The sequence below is a fragment of the Miscanthus floridulus genome, chromosome 13 (genome assembly GCF_019320115.1).
Source record: "Miscanthus floridulus cultivar M001 chromosome 13, ASM1932011v1, whole genome shotgun sequence".
Lineage (NCBI taxonomy): Eukaryota > Viridiplantae > Streptophyta > Magnoliopsida > Poales > Poaceae > Miscanthus > Miscanthus floridulus.
Window position 1 is genome coordinate 41,452,891 of NC_089592.1, and position 23,454 is coordinate 41,476,344.

The window sequence follows — 23,454 nt, forward strand, 5'->3', positions numbered from 1 at the left end:
TGTGGAAATTGGATGCAAGTTGGATATAATCAAAAGGAACCTATAAGGCTAGGGTTTCCTATGTTTTAGCATATCAAGTATATAATAGTATAGTCAAGTTTTAACACCATTCCCACACGCATTCCACCCCATTCCCTTTCCAGAGCCAGGTTTCGATCCTGAGATCGATATACCACTATCTCCACACCATCACCATACTATCACCATACCATCGCTCAGTCGACAGGCCAACTCCCTCTCGGCACTGTCTCAAGGCCCGTAGCCCCTGGCTACGTCCGACACTCTCTCACGAGGGAAGAAGAGAAGGACTCATCTCACTATCTAGTTTAAGCGAAATCCAGGAAAGGTCCATAGCCGACAAGTCGGCACATGTATCGATCGATCAACCATACACTCTGCAGAGGTTTTACATATCCACAAGATCTGCCTTCTTCGCTGACCGTCGTCAACTAGGCTGATTCCGACCGCTTGCTAGCCTAGGATAATGCCACTCTACCATTCAGCCCTGGTACACCCCAAGTCTAGTCTGGGGTGGCTGAAACTGTGAGTCATGAGCCGGGTCCACAAGGTCTCCATGAAGTCTCGGAAGGGTGTGGGGAAAATCCTCCGCGCCCCGTACCTCCTTACACTGTCCGCTATCAACCTAGCAGTAGTGACAATATCCTACCAAGTAGTCCGGCCGTCCCGTACCATATAGGGCGAGTGGTACGTAAGGCTTCCTAGTGAATCTGAGTACTAGTAAGTCCTTAGGGATGACCAAGTCAGAATGTCTTCATCAGGGTTTCCATTTACCGTGCCACCACAGCACCTCCATCCCGGGCTCCTCCCATCACAGGTTCACACCCAGGGCCACCTCATATACCATTTACCCACCACAGGTATCCATTTCCAGGGGTGCCCAAGTAGCACCACATGGCAAGACTTGCCCCAGGCTTATCGTATACTCCAACTTGGTCGACACAACCCTCACCCTCTACACACCGAAGTCACACACGCAGCACTCTCCCCATAGCCCAGATAACACCACGCATTAATGTAGTATAAGCGTAATACAAGCAAATGAAATATAGCAGTAAGCGTGTGTCTAGCCTAATAGCAGGGTATGCAGGGGTAAAGTTACGTCAAGGTAGAGGCCATCAAGTAAGCATACTACCATGCAAGTCCTATCATAGTTTGATTATAACAGTAAAGTAAAGCAATAGCAGTTCTATATTAGCCATGCGTAATGGGTGCTACGAGATGGGGTGGGATGTGGCACCTTCAGTGTAGTCGTCTCCGTACTCCTCATGGTACTCACATTACTCGTCCGTCTGGTTCTCCTCCGAGTCTGCATACGATCGAATTATAGTCGCGTTAGCGACGTCTATAAAATAGCACAAAGAAGCAATAAAATTCAAAAGAGCCAAATGCACTCAAACATGGGTTCATTGCGTAAAGCTCGATTTTAGATGAATTTTGGTCCTGGTTTCGTATTTTTCTGAGGTTGTATAAATTAGTTATGAATTTCTAAAGTTTTAATCATTTCTGAAAATGGGAAAAGGCTGAATTAATCCTGGGCTAACACGTGTCACGCTGTGCATTGGTCCACGTGGCATGCTGACGTCAGCATGACGTCAGCACCGGGCTTCGGATCTGACAGGTAGGTCCCACTGATGACGTCAGTAAGCCATCATCGTGACGTCATCAGGTCACTGTTTACTGACATGTGGGACCCTAGCGGCTGTGACGCTGACATGTGGGCCCCGGTCAATGGTCAACATTGACCGATCAACGGTCAGCTCGGACTGGGTCTCAAACTGGCTCTAGCAGGCTCGGGTTGGGCCGGTCTGGGCCGGGTCGGGCCCGCCATGGGTTGCTCTATGGCGTTGCCACGTGTCCAGTCAGGGCTGCCCGTTTGGGCTTGGTCCGGCGCGTCCACAGCGCGCCCACACTGGCTGGTCCATCATGGACCTAGGGCGCGCTGGTCTATGGGCCAGAACGCGGTTCACGGTGGACTTGGTCCACCCACCATCTCCTCTGTTGCGGTCTTCATGAACTAGGTGCACGCGCGTGTGTGGCCGGGGAGAAAAGGTCTCCCCAGTATCTCCGAAGTGTCCTCGCCGGCGGCGAGCGCTCGGTGAACCTCGCTAGCGGCGCTGGTGCGCGATTGATGTGGGTGAAAGCTCCATCGAGCCTCGGCGTCCTCATTGGTGGGGTTAACGTGGTGTGCGGGGTCCTGTAGAGTGCCGGCCACGGTGGCGGTCTTACGGGCACGACGACAGCGGCGGTGAGGTGGCTATGGCCTCGGAGAGGTGACTCGGTGGTGCGTGTGAGCTTCACGAGGCCATTGCGGGCACAGCGGTGCTCTTGTGCTACCCCAGGTAGCCTCCGGTGGTGGCTGGCCACGGTGAGGACTATGGTTGACACGGCGGCAGTCGCTAGTGGAGATCGGCGCGGCCTGGCGTTCTCGAGCCGATTGGCTTGACGTCGCCCTCCTCTTGACTCCTTGTGTGCGCGTGGGACTAGCTTCGATTTCAAGATCGTGTTTAGGGCCTGTGCGTGTGTGCGTGCGTGCGGTAGGGAGTGTGGTGGCGTGAGCGGTATGCTCGATGCCGGTGTTTTCCGAGTAGAACTCGGTGTCATCCTTTCACTATGGGATCCTGTTTGGCTCTGCAAATCGGTCATGGCGGTCTTCTACACTACTCGAGTGGCTAGGCCGAGTGCTCAGAGGCAACGGCAAGGTCTCAACGGCGGCGAGCTCGTGCCGGTTGGCTGGGGAGAGGTCTCAGCAAGGTGCTCACCATGCTGTGCTCGGCGAGGCTAGGCGATGCAGCGTGTGGTTGACGCAGTGACGATCACGACGGTGCTAGCTCACGGTACGCTCTGACTTGATCTGCGACGACGCTCCGAACTCCGGCGTGCTCCCAGTCCTCCTCCCGGTAGCAGCTCCACCCTCCTTGTTCCTCTCCTCCACTCGGCCCTCGTGCTGAGTGGTCTGGCGGATACTACACGGCCACGGCGTGATTGAGAGGGAGAGGCTAAGGCTCCAGGGTCTTTTTATAGCCGAGCTCCATGCCTCCAATGGCGATCGGCATCATGCGGTGGGAAGGCGCGCGACGCATCCGATGGTGGCGTGAGGTTGCATGAGCGCGGCGCAAGGGGGAACAAGGGCCATGCCTGGGCATGACCCCCTGGCCCGCTCCTGCCAACGCTGTCGGCCTCCGATCGCGCGGGCGGTTGATGCGTGGGCGCGAAGAAGATGAATAGGAAAGCCAACAGGTGGGGCCTGGTGGGCAGTGAGAGCAGCTCAGCGTCGCAACGCGCACGCATGGTGCAAGACTGGGCTGGCATGCTGGGCCTGCGTGCGCTCGTGGACCACGCGCGTGGGTGGGAAAAAGGAAGGGATTGGTAGGTCGGCTGGGCTGGGCTAGCTTGGGCCGAGCTGCTGGCTGCGAGGCCCTCTCTCTTCATCTCTCTTTTTCCTTTTCTTTTGTTCTTTGTTTGTTTGCTTAAGGCATTTGCTCATCAAAGGATTAATTAGCAAGCTTAATAGTTGTTTGGTGATTTTTAATTAGCATAACATAAGGCAAAAGAAGAATCCAACTCACAAGTGGTATTAATATGCATGCAAGGTTCATTTAGTTAGGGAACTTAATCACATGTTTATGCCAAGAGTTATGCCATGCTTATGTGTTGACTTAGGTTGGGGTTAGACCTAATGCATCTCTTAGGTTGGGTTTCTATACATGACACTCATCAACACATGGGAGTTTTTTTGGGTTGTTACAGCCCTGCCCCCTTAACAGAAACTCGTCCCTAAGATTAAAACGGTACGTACCCTTCGAAGAGATAAGGATAGTTTAGTCGGAGATCAGACTCTTTCTCCCATGTTGCTTCTCTCTCAGTGTGGTTGCTCCATTGGATCTTGCACATAGGAATAGTTTTGCTTCGGGTCTCCTTGGTGTCTCTCCCTAGAATTTTGATGGGATGTTCTTTGTACTCAAGAGTGTCTTGAATGTCAAGTATATCAGTCGGGACTATTTCATCGGGCACTCTCAAACATTTGCGTAGCTGTGAGACATGAAACACGGGATGTACACCTGCCAATTCCTCGGGTAGCTCAAGTTTGTAGGCGAGCTTTCCAATCCTCTTGCATATTTTGTATGGGCCAACAAATCTAGGGGCAAGCTTTCCTTTCACATGGAATCTGATGGTTCCACGTAACGGGGATACCTTGAGATAGACGAAGTCTTCCACATTGAACTCAAGTTCTCTTCTTCTTTTGTCAGCATAGCTCTTGTATCGACTTTGAGCAATTCTCAAATTCTCCTTCACTTGAGCAACTCCTTCTTCTATGTCTTGGATCTTCGCAGAATCAAAGAACGATCTTTCACTCGGTTGAGACCACATCAAAGGTGTCTTACAAGGTCTGCCATACAGAGCTTCAAATGGTGAGATCTTGATACTGGCTTGGTAGCTGTTGTTGTAAGAGAACTCTGCATAGGGTAAGCATTTCTCCCAATCAGAGCCATAATTCAATACACTAGCGCGAAGCATGTCTTCTAAGATCTGATTTACTCGTTCAGTCTGTCTATCTGTTAGTGGGTGGTAAGCGGTACTGAAATTAAGCTTGGTTCTAATGGACTTGTGTAGGGCTTCCCAAAATCAGGGACACAAACTGAGGACCACGATTAGACACAAATACTAGAGGGAGCTCCATGCAGTCTGAGAATATGCTCAACATATAGATCTGCTAATTTTTCAGCATCGGTCTTGGTCTTAACTGGTACAAAGTGAGCAATCTTGGTCAAACGATCAATAATCACCCAGATGGAATCATTGCCTTTCTGTGATCGGGGCAATCCAACTATGAAATCCATAGATATGCTCTCCCATTTCCACTCGGGAACATCAAGAGGCTTCAGCAATCCTACAGGCCTTTGATGTTCAGCCTTGACTCTATTACAGATGTCACATCGTGCCACATGTCCCGCAACGTCTGTCTTCATGCCTTTCCACCAAAAGTGTTTCTTCAAGTCTTGATACATCTTTGAACCTCCAGGGTGAATACAGTACTTGGAATCGTGAGCTTCTGACAGAATTTCCTCTCGTAGTACTGGGTCAGATGGTACACAGATTCTGTTATTAAACCAGATGGTTCCGTATTCATCTTCCTGGTGGTTGGTCTTGCAGCCTAGTTTCATTAGACCATGGAGATATCCGATCTCTTCACAACTTTTCTGAGCTCCATGGATGCGATCTGTGAGATCATACTATATGCGGAGCTCATTCAATAAGCCATGTGGTAGTATCTCAAGCTATAAATCTTCAATCTCTTCCTTGAGCTCAGGTGGTACAGATTCAGTGATCAAAGTGTGACAGTAACTCTTGCGACTGAGAGCATCTGCGACTACATTAGCTTTTCTCAGATGATAGTGAATTTCTAGGTCGTAGTCCTTGATCAATTCTAGCCATCGGCGTTGTCTCATATTCAGATCTTCTTGAGTGAAAAAGTACTTCAAGCTCTTGTGATCCGTATAGATATCACACTTGTTGCCTATCAAGTAGTGTCTCCAGATCTTCAAGGCATACACAACTGCTGCTAACTCAAGATCATGAGTTGGGTAACGGTTCTCGTGTTCTTTCAACTGTCGAGACGCATATGCTATCACTCTTCCTTCTTGCATCAGTACACAACCAAGTCCTTGATGGGATGCATCACAATAGACCATGAAATTTTTGCTGATATCAGGCAATGCTAGCACAGGAGTTGTGGTAAGCTTCTATTTCAATTCCTAGAAGCTTTGTTCGCACTCGGGCGTCCATTCAAACCCCTTAGTCTTCTTCAGAAGGTTGGTCATTGGATGGGCTATCTTGGAGAAGTTCTCGATGAACCGTCGGTAATATCCAGCCAATCCCAAGAAACTTCTGACTTCTGTCACATTACGGGGTTGATCCCACTCTTTCACGGCTTCAATCTTGGCTGGGTCAACTGCGACACCTTCAGCTAATAGTACATGTCCAAGGAAGGCAACTTTCTATAGCTAGAATTCGCATTTACTGAACTTTGCGTAGAGCTGATGTTGGGCTAGTTTCTCAAGCACAGTTCTCAGATGATGTTCGTGTTCTTTAGCGGTGGGTGAATAGACAAGGATGTCATCAATGAATACTACCACGAACTTATCCAGTTCATTCATGAAAACCTTATTCATCATGTTCATGAAGTATGCCGGAGCATTCGTGAGTCCAAAGGACACCACAGTGAACTCAAACTGCCCATACCTAGTCACAAAAGCTATCTTCGGGATGTCACTCTCTCGAATCTTCATCTGATGATAGCTAGATGTGAGATCAATCTTAGAGAAATACTTAGCACCTCGAAGTTGATCTAGCAGATCATCGATTCTTGGCAGAGGGTACTTGTTCTTGATGGTGACTATGTTCAAGTTCTGGTAGTCAATGCACATTCTCATTGAGCCATCCTTCTTCTTAACAAACAGAACATGGGATCCCTAGGGTGAAGCACTGGGTCTGATATATCCCTTTGAGATGAGCTCATCAAGCTATTTCTTGAGCTCGGTCAGTTCATCAACTGACATGCGATAGGGTCTCTTGGCAATAGGTCATGTTCCCGGCAAAAGATCAATGATGAACTCTACATCACGGTCTAGTGGCATACCCAGTAATTCTTCGGGGAATACATCGGGATAGTCTCTAACCACAGGCACCTCATGAACTATCTTCTCCTCTTTAAGAGCACATAGGATAGAAGTGGACTTTCTAGACTGGGGTTCACATCTAATAACTTGGCCTGATGGGTGGGTCACTTGGACGTACCTAGGTGAACATGATATGATACCTAGGTGAATGGTTAGCCAATTCATACCTAAGATAACATCTAGGCTCATGGAAGGTAACAGGGTCAGGTCGGCTTTAAAGATAAGGCCCTCAATGGTAAGACTCACTCCCTTACAGATGTGTGTGCACTTTAGGTCTCCTAAAGGTGAACTGGTGATGATAGACTTTCCACGTGGGGTTATAGGCAGGTCATGCTCTCATGCAAACTTGGATGATATGTAAGAACATGTTGCTCCAGAGTCAAATAGAACTAATGCAGTATTGCCATTAACTAAAAACATACCGTACACCACATCAGGGGCAGCCTATGCTTCCTTGGCGTCCAGATGGTTGAGACGTCCATGGGTAGCAGATCCCTTGAACTGAGACTTTTGAGTAGCTAAGTTCTGTGGGCACTCAGCGGCTTTGTGACCTGGCTGGCCACAAGCGAAGTAGGTGAAAGGCGTACCGCCTGTAGGGGTTGGTGCGGGTGCCTTCCAGTTTCCAGTGCTTGGTGTAGAGCGGTTCTGTGCTGGGCGTTCATTCATAGAGCGAGAACGGTTCAAACAGTCCCAAGTGTTGCGGTCTTGAGCATAACGATCCTGGGTGTAACGATCCTGAGTAGGGCGGGAGTATTTGGTGGTGTAGCCTCCACTACCCCTACTCGATCTAGGGTTGTCATCCCTGTTGTGGCGAGAGCATTCTCTAGATGGTGCTTCTCTGCGGAACCTCTTGCGATCACGTCCACGGAAGGACTCCTCAGGCTTACGCTTCCTCTCCCTATACTCCTCTCCAGCTTTAGCATGGTCTTTCTTAATCTGGATGCAGCGATCCACCAGAGCACGCAACATGTTACTCTCAATACCGCCAAACTTCAGCTTGATGTGCGGGTTAAGTCCCTTGCGGTAATAGTATAGCTTCTCCTTCTCAGAGTTCACAACATAGGAAGGTGCATAGCGTAGAAGATTGGTGAAACGAGTAGTGTACTCCGTCACCCTGTCCTTTCCCATCTTGATGTTGTAGAACTCCTCGGCTTTGGCCTCCATGATACCCTTGGGAATGTGATACTCAGTGAATGCTTCGGCGAACTCATCCCATGAGATGTTAGCAGGGTCCTCATGGAAATCACTAAAACTATCCCACCAGGCATGTGCTGCACCTGTGAGCTGGTGTGTGGCAGCTCCAACACACTCATCGTTGGTGAAAGTGGTGAGGTCAAGCTTCTTCTCCATCTCCTTGAGCCAGTCATCGGCCACAAGCGGGTCAGGGTCGGTGCCATCATAGGTAGGTGGCCTTAGCTTCAGAAATCCTTCCAGCTTCCTTTGGAAGTCATTCTGCTGACCTCCCTGGCGACGGTTTGCTCCGTTAACCAGAGCTGCAAGAAGTTGGGTCTGTTGTGCCATCACTTCTGCTAGGTTCAGTGGTGGTGGTAGAATGTTCTCCTCTGGTGGTGGGGTATTCTCTAGGTTGAAGGGTATCCCTCCACGTCCATGACCATGGCCTTGGCCATGGTTGTTGCCACCACGCCCCCCATTTGGTTTGACTGGTTCAGGGGTGGGCGCACGTCCATGGTTCATTAGACGATTAGATCAGCGGTTCGACATCTGCAACACGGATCATAAAAATTTTAGTGATTGTGCCATAAGTGCTTATAATTCAGTATGATTACATGATTTTGACGATTTGAAGAAAAACATTTATACTATCCAACACTCATTACAAAGAAGCAATAAGATCCATAAGATGCAATAAGATCCAAAACATTCATTACATGAGTTTTATTACATAGCATCATCTCCAGTAGCTACACTTGAAGACTTGCGAGAATCGTACTATGCATAGTGTCTCATGTTACATCTCATAAGGGGTACATCATGGGGTACAACTTATGGAAGCCACCGACATGACTCATGACCACGCAGGGTCATCTACTCTAACTCGTACACCACAGCTGGGATACGACTGTTCTCGATCTCGATCTCCTCGTTAGACTTGTGAAGTCGGGACACATACTTCAAGGCCTCGGCGAGCTCCTCAGTAGGCTTGGCTCCAGGTAGGGTAGGGCAGGCGTCTAGGTTGAGGCGAGTCGGGGCTAACTCAAACTCCTCTATCCTAGGCTTTGTCTTGCTATGAATCTCCTTAGGTAGCTGATCCCACATACTCTTCATCTCCCTGAGGCACTTCCTGTTAGACTTCTGCCAAGCCTGCCAAGTCCTCTCACACTTGTCCTGTAGGTACTCGTTCTGCCTGAGTGCCTCGATCAGGTGACCCTGGTTGCGAACGGCCTTCTTCCTGAACTCCTCTAGATCCTGAGTCATGGTCTTGTTCCAAGATTGGATTTTCAGCATATCAATCCCCTTGGACCTTTCTCTGTCTCCTCTATGGTTGAACTCGGCCTTCTTGTCGTCCAACTCTCTCTGCAACTCCAAGACCTTGCTGTCGAGGTAGCAGTTTCTGTTGCCTAGGTCGGCTGCTTTGTCCTGTAAGTCAGCGACCTTGGTTCTGTGGACTTCTTCACGATGGTTGAGCTCGTCCTGTAGCTTGGCAACTGTCTCAAGTAGACTAGCTCGCTCCTGTGCTCCCTGCGAGTCTTGCTCCTGGTACTCCCACAAAAGGGCCTAGTCCTGTCGTCTCCTCTACTCTAGCTGGGTCACGTACCTGTCCTGCTCCAGTAGGTGGATAGCCGAGATGCGAAGGCATCTGTCCTCCTCGGCAAAGATAACTCTGCCGGCTGCGAAACTCTGCTCACTAAGGGTAAGGCTGAGGTCGAGGGCCTGGGGAAGTAGACAGAACTCTATCATCTTTAGGTGCTCGTAGTGGTCCCTCATCACTCTGCGAAGTGCCTTGTGTGAGATAGCTTGCAGTCCCTCCTCGACTGTGTCCACTATAGTCAACTCGGTGAAAGCTGGGACAGAAGGTAAGGTAGTGCTAGCTGGGAACTCGACTGAGGTGACAATCGGTCCTTCGATTCCTCCTTCCTGAGCTGGCTTCCCGGTGTAGGTGACCTTGACAAGCTCGTCGGGGACACCTAACATGACGAGAACTTAGCAGAGGGTCTATGAAAAACCCCCGAGCTCACGTAGGTCGAAGGTAAGCTTGGCGTGGTCTAGATGTAGCGGTCCTAGAGGCGGTCAGTCGACGTTCGTTGCCATCTGCATGTTTTAAGGAACAGGTGTTAGCAGGTCAATAATAGATAAGCCTTACATAAAAGTAAATGTAGGGTCGGTATATAACTGAAAGAAGGGCTGTTCACGTCCTACTCTATCATCCATTTCTGAGGGTTTCGTCCTATGGTCAAGTATGGCTCTGATACCAACTGAAGCGACCTGATTTCCGTGAAGGGAAATCCATAGAGTCAAAGTGTATTATGACCGTTGTAGATCATATTACCTAAATTCTAGTCGAATACCACATCCATACAATGATAATATCAGAGTACATAAAGTGTGGAATTACATAAATTATTACATCGCCGCATTGGCAGAATCAAAAGTAGCATTCATTCAGAACAGCTTGAAGATAAGATCGTCAAACTCGAGCATAGGAACGAACCCCTTAACCATCAAACTCCTTAGAGCTATACTCCTCAGCAGAACCTGTGTGCCAAAATTTATCAGTACGATTTGTACTGGCCACTCCCACCCTATGAGCATTGCTTTATGAAAATTGGATGCAAGTTGGATATAATCAAAAGGAACCTATAAGGCTAGGGTTTCCTATGTTTTAGCATATCAAGTATATAATAGTATAGTCAAGTTTTAACACCATTCCTACACACATTCCACCCCATTCCCTTTCCAGAGCCAGGTTTTCGATCCTAGGATCGATATACCACCATCTCCACACCATCACCATACTATCACCATACCATCGCTCAGTCGACAGGCCAACTCCGTCTCGGCACTGTCTCAAGGCCCATAGCCCCTGGCTACGTCTAACACTCTCTCACGGGGGAAGAAGAGAAGGACTCATTTCACTATCTAGTTTAAGCGAAACCCAGGAAAGGTCCATAGCCGATAAGTCGGCACATGTATCGATCGATCAACCATACACTCTACAGAGGTTTTACATATCCACAAGATCTGCCTTCTTCGCTGACCGTCGTCAACTGGGCTGATTCCGGCCGCTTGCTAGCCTAGGATAATGCCACTCTACCATTCAGCCCTGGTACACCCCAAGTCTAGTCTGGGGTGGCTGAAACTGTGAGTCATGAGCCGGGTCCACAAGGTCTCCATGAAGTCTCGGAAGGGTGTGGGGAAAATCCTCCGCGCCCCGTACCTCCTTACACTGTCCGCTATCAACCTAGCAGTAGTGGCAATATCCTACCAAGTAGTCCGGCCGTCCCGCACCATATAGGGCGAGTGGTACGTAAGGACTTCCTAGTGAATCTGAGTACTAGTAAGTCCTTAGGGATGACCAAGTCAGAATGTCTTCATCAGGGTTTCCATTTACCGTGCCACCACAGCACCTCCATCCCGGGCTCCTCCCATCACAGGTTCACACCCAGGGCCACCTCATATACCATTTACCCACCACAGGTATCCATTTCCAGGGGTGCCCAAGTAGCACCACATGGCAAGACTTGCCCCAGGCTCATCGTATACTCCAACTTGGTCGACACAACCCTCACCCTCTACACACCGAAGTCACACACGCAGCACTCTCCCCATAGCCCAGATAACACCACGCATTAATGTAGTATAAGCATAATACAAGCAAATGAAATATAGCAGTAAGCGTGTGTCTAGCCTAATAGCAGGGTATGCAGGGGTAAGGTTGCGTCAAGGTAGAGGCCATCAAGTAAGCATACTACCATGCAAGTCCTATCATAGTTTGATTATAACAGTAAAGTAAAGCAATAGCAGTTCTATATTAGCCATGCGTAATGGGTGCTACGAGATGGGGTGGGATGTGGCACCTTCAGTGTAGTCGTCTCTGTACTCCTCATGGTACTAACGTTCCGCGTTCGTCTGGTTCTCCATCGAGTCTACATACGATCGAATTATAGTCACGTTACGACGTCTATAGAATAGCACAAAGAAGCAACAAAAATTCAAAGGAGCCAAATGCACTCAAACATGGGTTAATTGCGTAAAGCTCGATTTTAGATGAATTTTGGTCCTGGTTTCGTATTTTTCTGAGGTCGTATGAATTAGTTATGAATTTCTGAAGTTTTAATCATTTCTGAAAATGGGAAAAGGCTGAATTAATCCTAGGCTGACACGTGTCACGCTGTGATTGGTCCACGTGGCATGCTGACGTCAGCACCGGGCTTCGGATCTAATAGGTAGGTCCCACTGATGACGTCAGTAAGCCATCATCGTGACGTCATCAGGTCACTGTTTACTGACATGTGGGACCCTATGGCTGTGACGCTGACATGTGGGCCCCGGTCAACGGTCAACGTTGACCGATCAACGGTCAGCTCGGACTGGGTCTCAAACGGGCTCTGGCGGGCTTCAGGTTGGTCCGGTCTGGGCCAGGCCAGGCCCACCATGGGTTGCTCTGTGGCGTTGCCACGTGTCCAGTCAGGGCTGCCCGTTTGGGCTTGGTCTGGCACGTCCACAGCGCGCCCACACTGGCTGGTCCATCATGGACCAGGGCGCGCTGGTCTATGGGCCGAAACACGGTTCACGGTGGACTTGGTCCACCCACCATCTCCTCCGTTGCGGTCTTCGTGAACCGGGTGCACGCGCATGTGTGGCTGGGGAGAAAAGGTCTCCCCAGTATCTCCGAAGTGTCCTCGCCGGCGGCGAGCGCCCGGTGAGCCTCGCCAACGGCGCTGGTGTGCGATTGATGTGGGTGAAAGCTCCGCCGAGCCTCGGCGTCCTCGTTGGTGGGGTTAACGTGGCGTGCGGGGTCCCGTAGAGTGCCGGCCACGGCGGTGGTCTTATGGGCACGACGGCGGTGGCGGTGAGGTGGCTATGGCCTCGGAGAGGCGACTCGGTGGTGCGTGTGAGCTTCACGAGGCCATTGCGGGCACAGCGGTGCTCTTGTGCTGCCCCGACGGCCTCCGGTGGTGGCTGGCCACGGTGAGGACTATGGTTGACATGGCGGCGTCGCAGTGGAGATCGGCGCGGCCTGGCATTCTCGAGCCGATTGGCTTGACGTCACCCCCTCTTGACTCCTTGTGTGCGCGTGGGACTGGCTTCGATTTCAAGATCTTGTTTAGGGCTTGTGCGTGTGTGCGTGCGTGCGGTAGGGAGTGTGGTGGCGTGAGCGGTATGCTCGATGCCGGCGTTTTCTGAGTAGAAGAACTCAGCGTCGTCCTTTCACTATGGGATCCTGTTTGGCTCTGCAAATCGGTCATGGCGGTCTTCTACGCTACTCGAGTGGCTAGGCCGAGTGCTCAGAGGCAACGGCAGGGTCTCAACGGCGGCGAGCTCGTGCCAGTTGGCTGGGGAGAGGTCTCAGCAAGGTGCTCACCGCGCTGTGCTCGGCGAGGCTAGGCGATGCAACGTGTGGTTGACGTAGTGACGATCACGACGACGCCGGCTCGCGGTACGCTCCGACTTGATCCGCGGCGGTGCTCCGAACTTCGGCGTGCTCCCGGTCCTCCTCCCGACAGCGGCTCCACCCTCCTTGTTCCTCTCCTCCCCTCGGCCCTCGTGCTGAGTGGTCTGGCGGATACTGCATGGCGGCGGCGTGATTGAGAGGGAGAGGCTAAGGCTCCGGGGTCTTTTTATAGCTGAGCTCCATGCCTCCAATGGCGATCGGCATCGTGCGGTGGGAAGGCGCGCGACGCATCCGACGGTGGCGTGAGGTTGCGTGAGCGTGGCGCAAGGGGGAACAAGGGCCATGCCCGGGCGTGACCCCCTGGCCCGCTCCTGCCAACGCTGTCGGCCTCCGGTCACGCGGGCAGTTGATGCGTGGGCGCGAAGAAGATGAATAGGAAAGCCGATAGGTGGGGCCCGGCGGGCAGTGAGAGCAGCTCAGCGTCGCAACGCACGCGCGTGGTGCAAGACTGGGCCGGCATGCTGGGCCTGCGCGAGCTCGTGGGCCACGCACGTGGGTGGGAAAAAAGGAAGGGATTGGCAGGTCGGCTGGGCTGGCTAGCTTGGGCCGAGCTGCTGGCTGCGAGGCCCTCTCTCTTCATCTCTCTTTTTCCTTTTCTTTTGTTCTTTGTTTGTTTGCTTAAGGCATTTGCTCATCAAAGGATTAATTAGCAAGCTTAATAGTTGTTTGGTGATTTTTAATTAGCGTAACATAAGGCAAAAGAAGAATCCAACTCACAAGTGGTATTAATATGCATGCAAGGTTCATTTAGTTAGGGAACTTAATCACATGTTTATGCCAAGAGTTATGCCATGCTTATGTGTTGACTTAGGTTGGGGTTAGACCTAATGCATCTCTTAGGTTGGGTTTCTATACATGACACTCATCAACACATGGGAGTTTTAAGAAAAATTTTGTAGTTGGTATTTTTGGTGTATGGATTTTTGAGTTGTTACACTCGTCAAGCAAGCAAATCTTTCTTCAGATTAAATTAGAACATAAATTTTGTGCAATACATGTGATTTCCAACTGAACATAAGAATTAGACTGAATATCCTCCATCTAACTTCGGTAGAATACTACAACTGTATTTGGTACATGTTGTCATACCTTGTCTTTTCCATGCACCATCTGACAACTATAATACTTTGTGTATTTGATTGTAGCTTGCACATAACAAGGAAGCAAAATTTACAGCACATACCAGACGTTTATCCGAGATCGAGCAAAGGAGGAGTTCATTTGCTAGGTTACATCTTTTGAAGGTAAACTCTACACTGCCCTACTCATTGAATCATGCTAAATTCTTTAATATGGATGAAACCTTTTGCTCCATCAATTACTGTGGTGCTCAATGACAGGGTAGAAACAGTGACACGTCAACTGTGGAGTCAGGATCTGAAATTGATGATCTTGGTTCTCCATTGATGAGAAGCACAGTGGGGTGTAGTCGATTGGCCCCAGTTTGTGAAGAGGTGATATTTTAAGCTCTAACAATGTAGCTAAGTAGCTTAACCTTGTCAGATTGTCCTAATTTTAAGTCTTTTTCTTGTGTGTACTGAACCTTATGTTTTACATAGATGCAGATGAGAGCTCGAGACTCTGCAGCTTATTACAGCTGTGATGATCACTTTGTTGTGGTGGACAAAACGGTTGACTATGGTCGAGGAGGATCAATGCCAGATAAAACCAGTGCTTCAGAAGTAAAAACTCAAGTTCGGCCACTGGATGCTAGCACAGCAGCACACATGGCTGGTATGCTCATTGATTCTTCTGAAATGTAAATTTCTGTAATATTATGAAGGTGCAATTTATTCTTTTCCCAGGCATTTCTATTTACTTAACTATTTTTTAAAGGAGTAGTGAGCTCCTAAGTACATGTAAAATGTTACCTTTACATTTCATGCATGCTATGGTTATATGTCGAACTATAAAGAAACCTCAGCGACCAGCTCAACAGTAATAATTCAAGTGACTAAAACTCTAACATTATAAGGTTCAGTAACCTGGATAGCATGCTGTTCAAGTGTTTTATGCAATGTATTAAGTCGTCCGACTAAACATGATTAGTCAGGCTTATCAGTGCCATGGAGATCGGTTATGCACTACTATTAGTGAAAATTAGTTGCGATTAGTCCGGTTGGTCAGTGCCATGATGACTAGGGTCGATTCAACAATTTGAAAAGATCGAGTTTTATGTTTATCACTGTAGAACAAACTGTTGCTTTTGTTCTGTTGAGTTTATCTACTGACCATATCTTTACTCTCTCTAGGTCCCTCAAGTAACAGACGAGGTACAGTAGTACCTAAAGAGGTTTCAGATGAAGGAGCATACCATCGCTTTGTCAGACTACTTCTGGCTTTTTTTGTCAAAGTCTTCGCCTTCTTTCACATAGTATATAGTCAGCACGAGACGAGGCCCAACAACCCATTACCTCTAGCCAAACCAGAACCGATTTCTGACGATCATCCGGCAGTAGAGACTTTCAATGTTGACCACATCAGTCCTGCCATAGAGCGCCTTCAGAGACTTGAAGGGAAGGTCGATGAGCTTGGCAGCAAGCCCCCAGCGATTCCTATGGAGAAAGAACGATCCCTCTTGGAGTCATGGGATAGGATAAAATGTATTGAATCCGACCTGTAGCGAACAAAGAAGGTAAGTCTCCATTAGGTATGTCAGCATATCTCCATTTCTAACTGCTGAAGGCATTAGTAATTAGAATCCATACAATAATTAGGGAATATTTGCATTTCCTAATTAAATGTAAACGGTGGTAGCATCAATTTTAGATTGTTAAACATGGTACAAGCGGAAATGAAGGCATTTTAAATGTTGAAACGCAAGTGTTGAAACATTTTTGAACACAAGGCAACTAAAACCCTCTTGTTTTTAATAAATGATAAAAAGAAGTGGAGGTATATAGCATTCGCATGCATCCGTGAGAACAGATTATTGAAGACTGTTCAGAGAAATCGCTATCTAAACTTGCTGCCAATGTCAAATGAAAATAAGAAAAGCCCCCTTCTTTTTGTCAGGTGCTGCAAGCCACGGTGATGAAGCAATTGGAAATCGCTGAGTCGCTAGAGGAAGTGATTAGATCATTCCTACGAGTAAGATCAGCTACTAGGCTCTTTTCTGTCTTCAAACCTGGATTGCAATGTAGTTACATTGCTGGTCTCACAATCTTGTCCATCATGCAGAGACGAAGATTCTGTGCGTAATACGGAATAAGCACTGCTGAAGTAACAACATACTTCAACATGGGGTTGAAGTCAATGGTACATGTGGTGGAGAAAAGTATGCAGAAGAATTCGATGGGTGATGTGAAGGCCGTAAAGTCAGTTTTCCCATTTTACTGGCACAAAAGATGGGGACCACGGATAGTGTGGGGGTATTAACCCCTATACCCTTACGGCTAAGCTTGGGCTGGCCCGGATCGATGGGTTCAGTCCACCCGAAAAACGACGTGCGGCTCGGTCCACCTGATCGGAGTCCCGCACAAGGAATCAAGACAGATTTGGCGATCCAAGCAGGATCCTGGTCGGTTAGAATAGGAATCCTTGTCCGGCCACATATGGCAATTGTAACTGACTAGGATTAGTTTCCAGATCTGTAACCCTGCCCCCCGGACTATATAAGGCGGGCAGGGGACCCCTCTAAAAATCATCTCTCATTGACATACAGCAATACAAATCAGACGCAGGACGTAGGTATTACGCCTTATTGGCGGCCGAACCTGGATAAAACCCCGTGTCTGTCTTGCGTCACCGTCTTGTTTGGGGCTTGCGCATCTGTCTGCCGATAATCTACTACCTTGGGCATACCCCTAGGTAGACTGCCGACCATATTTCGTCGACAGTGGCGCGCCAGGTAGGGGGTGTGCGTACTGCTCGTCAAGCAAACAAGATGGTCATCGTCTCCGGCTCCATGGCTACGCCCAACGGCCTCACGTTCACCGTCGGCCAGATCACCTGGACCACCGGCCCCGACGTCTCCATCACCATGACCGCGGAGGAGGCGTGGATTCAACCCGCGCCGACGACTACTTCACCTGCATCGGCTACGGCTCCGACCACGGTGAACACGATTCCGACCACGGTGAACACGGCTCCGACCACGACGAACGTGGCTCCGACCACGATGGATCTGGCTCCGACCACGGTACCTCTGGCTCCGACCACGCTTACAGCCACGCCGACAACCCGTCGTCCGCTTCCCCGCTACAGAGGAAAGCAGATCGACGACACCGACTTGCTCGACTCCATCGATCGGGTCGACATCAAACTCGCTGAAACCCTAGCTCTGGTAAGTACGATTCAAAGCCAATCTAATGAGCAGGTAACATCTTCCCACAACAGATCTATCTGACCAGCTCGGACCAGTCGTCCTGCACGACTCGGAACAGATCTTGTGGTCGTATCTACTCCTGAGGGGCGCTCCGCTCGTCGCCAGCCAGCCTTTGCGACGGGTCTCCGACTCTGCGAGTACGAAGCCCCGACGGAGAACCACCAGGTCCAGCCCTACGGCCTGCAAGACGCTGCCTCCAGCTACGCGTACAACCTGCGACGCCGCTCGGATCTGCTTCCTGTACACCGATCTCGGCCGAAGTCATGCAACATCGTCAACATGGTCCGGATTGAAGATTATCAGGAAGGATCCGTCCACACCGTCCGAGAGGGTGACTCCAGCTCCTCATCCGGCATCGCGTCCAACGCATCTGTCCACACCGAGCTTCAGCGTCACGAAGATGAAGGCGTCAAATACGATCTGGATCTACCAGACCACGCCCCGGGTTTCCCCCAATTTCCGTCTTTCCCGCCAAGATGAGGGGATTTGATCCATGTTGTCAGCAACGACGAGCCGCCAGCAGTTGGCGAAACAGAACAAGAGAAGACTGCACGCGAAGCACGCAATATTGACCGGTTTAATCGCCGGCAAACCGAAGCTGAAGCAGACCAGGAGGCACGACGCATAAGGGTCCAACCGCGTGACCTCAACAATGCTTTCGACAGGGTGGGGGATAAACAAGTCTTCAAGACCCCAAGTGCCAACGTAGCCGTCGCCATGGCGACAATGCAGCGGCTGCCCAACACTCCCGAGACTCAAGTAATCCGTGATGACATACAAGCTTATCTGACGGCTGCTATGGCTCAGACCGCAGAGATGAACCAAGCCCGGGCTCCATCAGTTTCTGTCGAATCAAGCTACAGCCGTCAATACTCAAGTCGCTCACAGCCACTCAACCAACGTGGCTCGCGCAATAACGACCCATCAGACAACCGTCAAGGCGGAAACGGCGGTCGCGATGATGGTCGGGACGACAACCGCCGCCGGGAGGATAACCGCCACGACGTTCGAGGAGACAACCGCCGAGATAACCGCGACAATCGCCGCGATAACCACGGTCGCAGGGCTAATCCAGATGGCAATCGAGATCGCCGCGATGGCAATAACGATCTCCGCCATCACCTCGGTGGACGTGATCTGCGTGCCCGCATCAACCAGAGAGCCGACGATCGTGCATCCCACGAAAGCTATCGCCGTATGGAGTATGACACCGCCCACGGTCCGCCGGGTTTGAAGCAGTTCACTCCACACCTGCGCCAAGTCATATGGCCCAAGAATTTCAAGCTCGAGAAGCTTCAGAAGTACGACGGCAAGGAAAACCCAGAATTATGGGTCATGCTCTACGAAACTGCGTGCCGCTCAGCCATGGCTGACGAGCACGTCATGTCTAACTACTTCCCAGTCGCTGTTGGTCATGCAGGTCACCAATGGCTGGTTAGCTTGCCAGCGAACTATTTTGACTCTTGGCAGGAGCTCAGGCAGGCCTTCATCGACAACTTCATCGCTACTTGTGAACAACCCGGCAACAAGTACGATCTGCAACGGATCCGAGATCGAAAGGATGAACCACTACGCGAGTACGTTCGGCGTTTCTCGGAGATGCGCATCAAGGTCCCATCAATATCCGACAATGAAGCAATCGAGGCTTTCGTCACCGGCCTCCGCTTCCACGACGCCCTAAGAGACAAGCTCCTCCGGAAGAGACCCGAATCGGTCACAGCGCTTTTGGCCACCGCTAAGAAATATGCGGACGCTGACGACGCTAAAAAGATAATCGTTGAAGAAGCAGCAAGGGTTACACGACCCGACCACCTCCCACACCACGACGATTACCGTGGCAATCGTGGTCGGAGCGACAATTTTGACCGCCGCAACCAGCGCAACGACCCCCGCGACCACCGTGATCAACGTAATCAGCGGCGTAACCGCCGTGACGATTACAGGAGCAAGCGCGCTCGGGAAGACGACGGCGAGGTCAATACTGTGAAAAAGGGCAGCGGACGTCGAAACTACGAGGACGACTACGCCAAAGCATTGAAGGGACCCTGCCAGCTCCATCCTAAGTCAAACCACACCATGGAGAATTGCCGCGTCCTCAAAACTATCTACACGCGTCAACAGGCTCCGGATACGTCCGACAAGCCTAACGACGCGGGGGAACAGCGCAACGAGGACAACGACGACGACGATGCAGATCCTCGTCATAAATACGTCAAGCCGACTGATCGCGTGCACACCATCATCGGCGGCAAGGTGTCCATTGAGACCAAACGAGAACGCAAGCTGCTCGCCCGCGCTTGCTTGAACGTGGCAAACACCGACAACCTTCTCACCGATCCGCGGCTTCCTCCGTGGTCTCACCGTGAAATCTACTTCAGCAGGAAGGACCAATGGGCCGCCATACCCGAGCCAGGGCGTTTTCCCCTGGTCCTCGATCCCTGCATCAACAAGGTTCAATTCGACAGGGTACTGATCGACGGCGGCAGCTCCATTGATATACTGTTCAAGAACAGCCTGCCTGCTCTGAAAATAGCCCAGGCAGACCTGAAGCCGTACGAGGCACAGTTCTGGGGCGTTCTCCCCGGACAGAGCTCCACACCTCTCGGGCAGATCACGCTACCGGTGCAGTTTGGGACTCCGGACCACTTCCGCACCGACTACGTCAACTTCGTGGTCGCTGATTTCGACGGCACCTACCATGCTATTCTTGGTCGACCATCGCTCACCAAGTTCATGGCCATACCTCATTACAGGTATCTGGTGCTCAAGATGCCTACTGAGAAAGGAGTTTTAACCCTCAGGGGCAACGTATACGCAGCTTACACCTGCGAGGACGACAGCTTCAAAATAGCAGAGGCCCACGACCTCTCTATTCGCATGGCCGAGACCATTCTCGACGCTAAGAAAACCCCGACCGACCACCTGGAGATCCCAGAGCTCGAGGTTCCGCGCAAGAACATCAGATCCAAGGAGCACAAGACGATCCAGCTGGTCGAGGGCGATCCCAGCAAAACGGCCCTCATCGGGGCCGACCTGGATCCCAAATAGGAAGACGCGCTCGTCAGGTTCTTGAGGGGCAACGTGGATGTGTTTGCATGGAGACCTTCCGACATGCCCGGTGTACCTCGGGACTTGATTGAGCACTCCTTAAATGTCAACAGCAAAGCCAAACCAATCAAGCAGAAGCTACGACGGTTCGCTCGCGACAAGAAGGAGGCGATTAGGGTAGAAGTTACACGGCTTTTGGCAGCCGGATTTATCAAAGAAGTGTATCATCCGGAATGGTTAGCCAACCCGGTTCTTGTACGCAAAAAGAATAATGAATGGAGAATGTGCGTTGATTACACTGATCTCAACAAACACTGCCCTAAGGACCCCTTTGGCTTACCTCGCATAGACGAGGTCGTAGATTCAACCGCCGGTTGCGAGTTGCTTTCCTTTCTTGATTGCTACTCTGGTTATCACCAGATCGCTCTCAAAAAGGACGACCAGATCAAGACATCTTTCATCACGCCTTTCGGCGCCTACTGCTACACGACTATGTCGTTCGGGCTCAAAAACGCCGGTGCTACCTACCAACGCGCTATACAGGCCTGCCTCAACGACGAGATAAAAGACGGCCTCATCGAGGCCTACGTCGACGATGTAGTTGTCAAAACCAAGGAAGCACATACCCTTGTTGACAATCTGGAACGCACCTTCGCAGCTCTTAATACGTTCCAATGGAAATTAAACCCAAAGAAGTGCATCTTTGGTGTCCCTTCTGGCATATTGCTCGGCAACGTCGTCAGTTACGACGGCATACGCCCTAACCCGGAGAAAGTCAAAGCTGTCTTAGACATGAAGCCTCCAAAAAAGGTGAAGGATGTCCAGAAGCTCACCGGCTGCATGGCTGCTCTAAGCCGTTTCATATCAAGATTAGGAGAAAAAGGACTACCGTTCTTCAAACTGCTCAAAGCGTCCGAGAAGTTCGAGTGGTCGGAGGAAGCAGACGCTGCCTTCATGCAGCTGAAACAATACCTCACGTCACCTCCGGTACTTACTGCTCCCAGAGAAGACGAAACTCTCCTACTTTACATTGCGGCAACCGATCGGGTGGTTTCCACTACACTGGTGGTCGAGCGTGACGAGCCGGGCCACGCCTACAAGGTACAGCGGCCAATTTATTTCATTAGTGAGGTACTCAACGAATCCAAGACCAGGTACCCACAGATTCAGAAACTGCTCTACGCCATACTGATAACATCCCGAAAGTTGAGACATTACTTCGACGGATATCGTGTGGTGGTCATGACCGAGTATCCTTTGGGGGACATTATTCGCAATAAGGACGCGAACGGGCGCATCGTCAAATGGGCAATGGAGCTATGCCCCCTTTCCTTGGAATTTGCAAGCCGTACTACAATCAAGTCTCAGGCACTCGTCGATTTCATCGTCGAGTGGACAGACTTAAGCACTCCCGCCTCTCCGGGATCCGACGAATGTTGGACGATGTACTTCGACGGTTCTCTCAACATTGACGGTGCGGGAGCAGGAGTTCTTTTCGTATCACCATCCAAGGAAAAGCTCCGGTACGTCCTCAGGATTTATTTCCCAGCATCTAATAATGCCGCCGAGTATGAAGCATGCCTGCATGGTCTACGCATTGCGGTTGAGCTTGGAGTTAAACGTCTCTATGTCTACGGAGATTCGGCTCTGGTCATCAACCAACTCAACAAGGACTGGGACACGACCAGTGAAAAGATGGACGCATATTGCAAATCGATAAGAAAGCTGGAAGGCAGGTTCTATGGCATCGAGTACATACACGTGGTCCGGGACAAGAATCAGGCAGCGGATGCGTTGTCAAAGTTAGGATCATCCCGAGCCAAAATCCCACATGGCGTATTCGTCCAAGACCTGCTCACGCCTTCCATTGAAGACGAAGATTCAATGACCGACAAAGTTTCAGACCAGCAATTAGTGGCTACGGTTCCGGTGCCGAGCACAACCGAGCCGCTTCCGACCACTCAAGAGCCGGACTGGAGAACGCCTTTCATCAAGTACTTGACAGATGGTAGCGGTTATATCGATCGAACAGAAAATGAGCGCCTGATGCGTCGTAGTAAGCAGTATTTGCTCGTCGATGGCAAGTTATGGCGCAAAAACGCTAAGGAGGAAATCTTGATGAAATGTATAACCCAGGAGGAAGGCAAGCACCTCCTAGATCAAATCCACTCCGGCTCCTGCGGCAACCACGCGGCCTCAAGAACACTGGTCGGTAAGGCTTTCCGAGCAGGGTTCTATTGGCCGTCAGCAGTGGCCGACTGCAGAGAAGCTAGTCCGCCGCTGTGAAGGTTGTCAGTTCTTCTCCAAGAGAATCCACGTACCAGCACATGAGATCCAGACGATTCCAGCTTCCTGGCCCTTTGCATGCTGGGGACTGGACATGATCGGGCCTTTCAAACCAGCTCCTGGGAAATTTACATGCGTCTTCGTGCTAATTGATAAGTTTTCCAAGTGGATAGAATACATGCCTCTAGTACAGGCGTCCTCAGAGAAAGCTGTTGCATTCCTCGACCAGGTCATCCACCGTTTCGGCGTGCCCAACAGCATCATTACTGATCTGGGTACTCAGTTCACCGGGAACGCTTTTTGGGACTTCTGCGATGAAAGGAGCATAGTTGTAAAATACGTCTCGGTGGCGCATCCTAGAGCTAATGGACAAGTCGAGCGGGCAAATGGCATGATCTTGGACGCATTGAAGAAGAGGATGTACAGAGAAAATGATAAAGCTCCTGGAAGATGGCTCAAGG

The 23,454-nt window shown here is 50.4% G+C and overlaps 1 pseudogene; it reads left to right on the plus strand.

The window, feature by feature from the left end:
• LOC136499230 (phosphatidylinositol/phosphatidylcholine transfer protein SFH13-like) overlaps positions 1-16,999 on the plus strand; it is a 30,799-nt pseudogene extending 13,800 nt beyond the window's left edge.
• Positions 17,000-23,454: the final 6,455 nt, after the last annotated feature.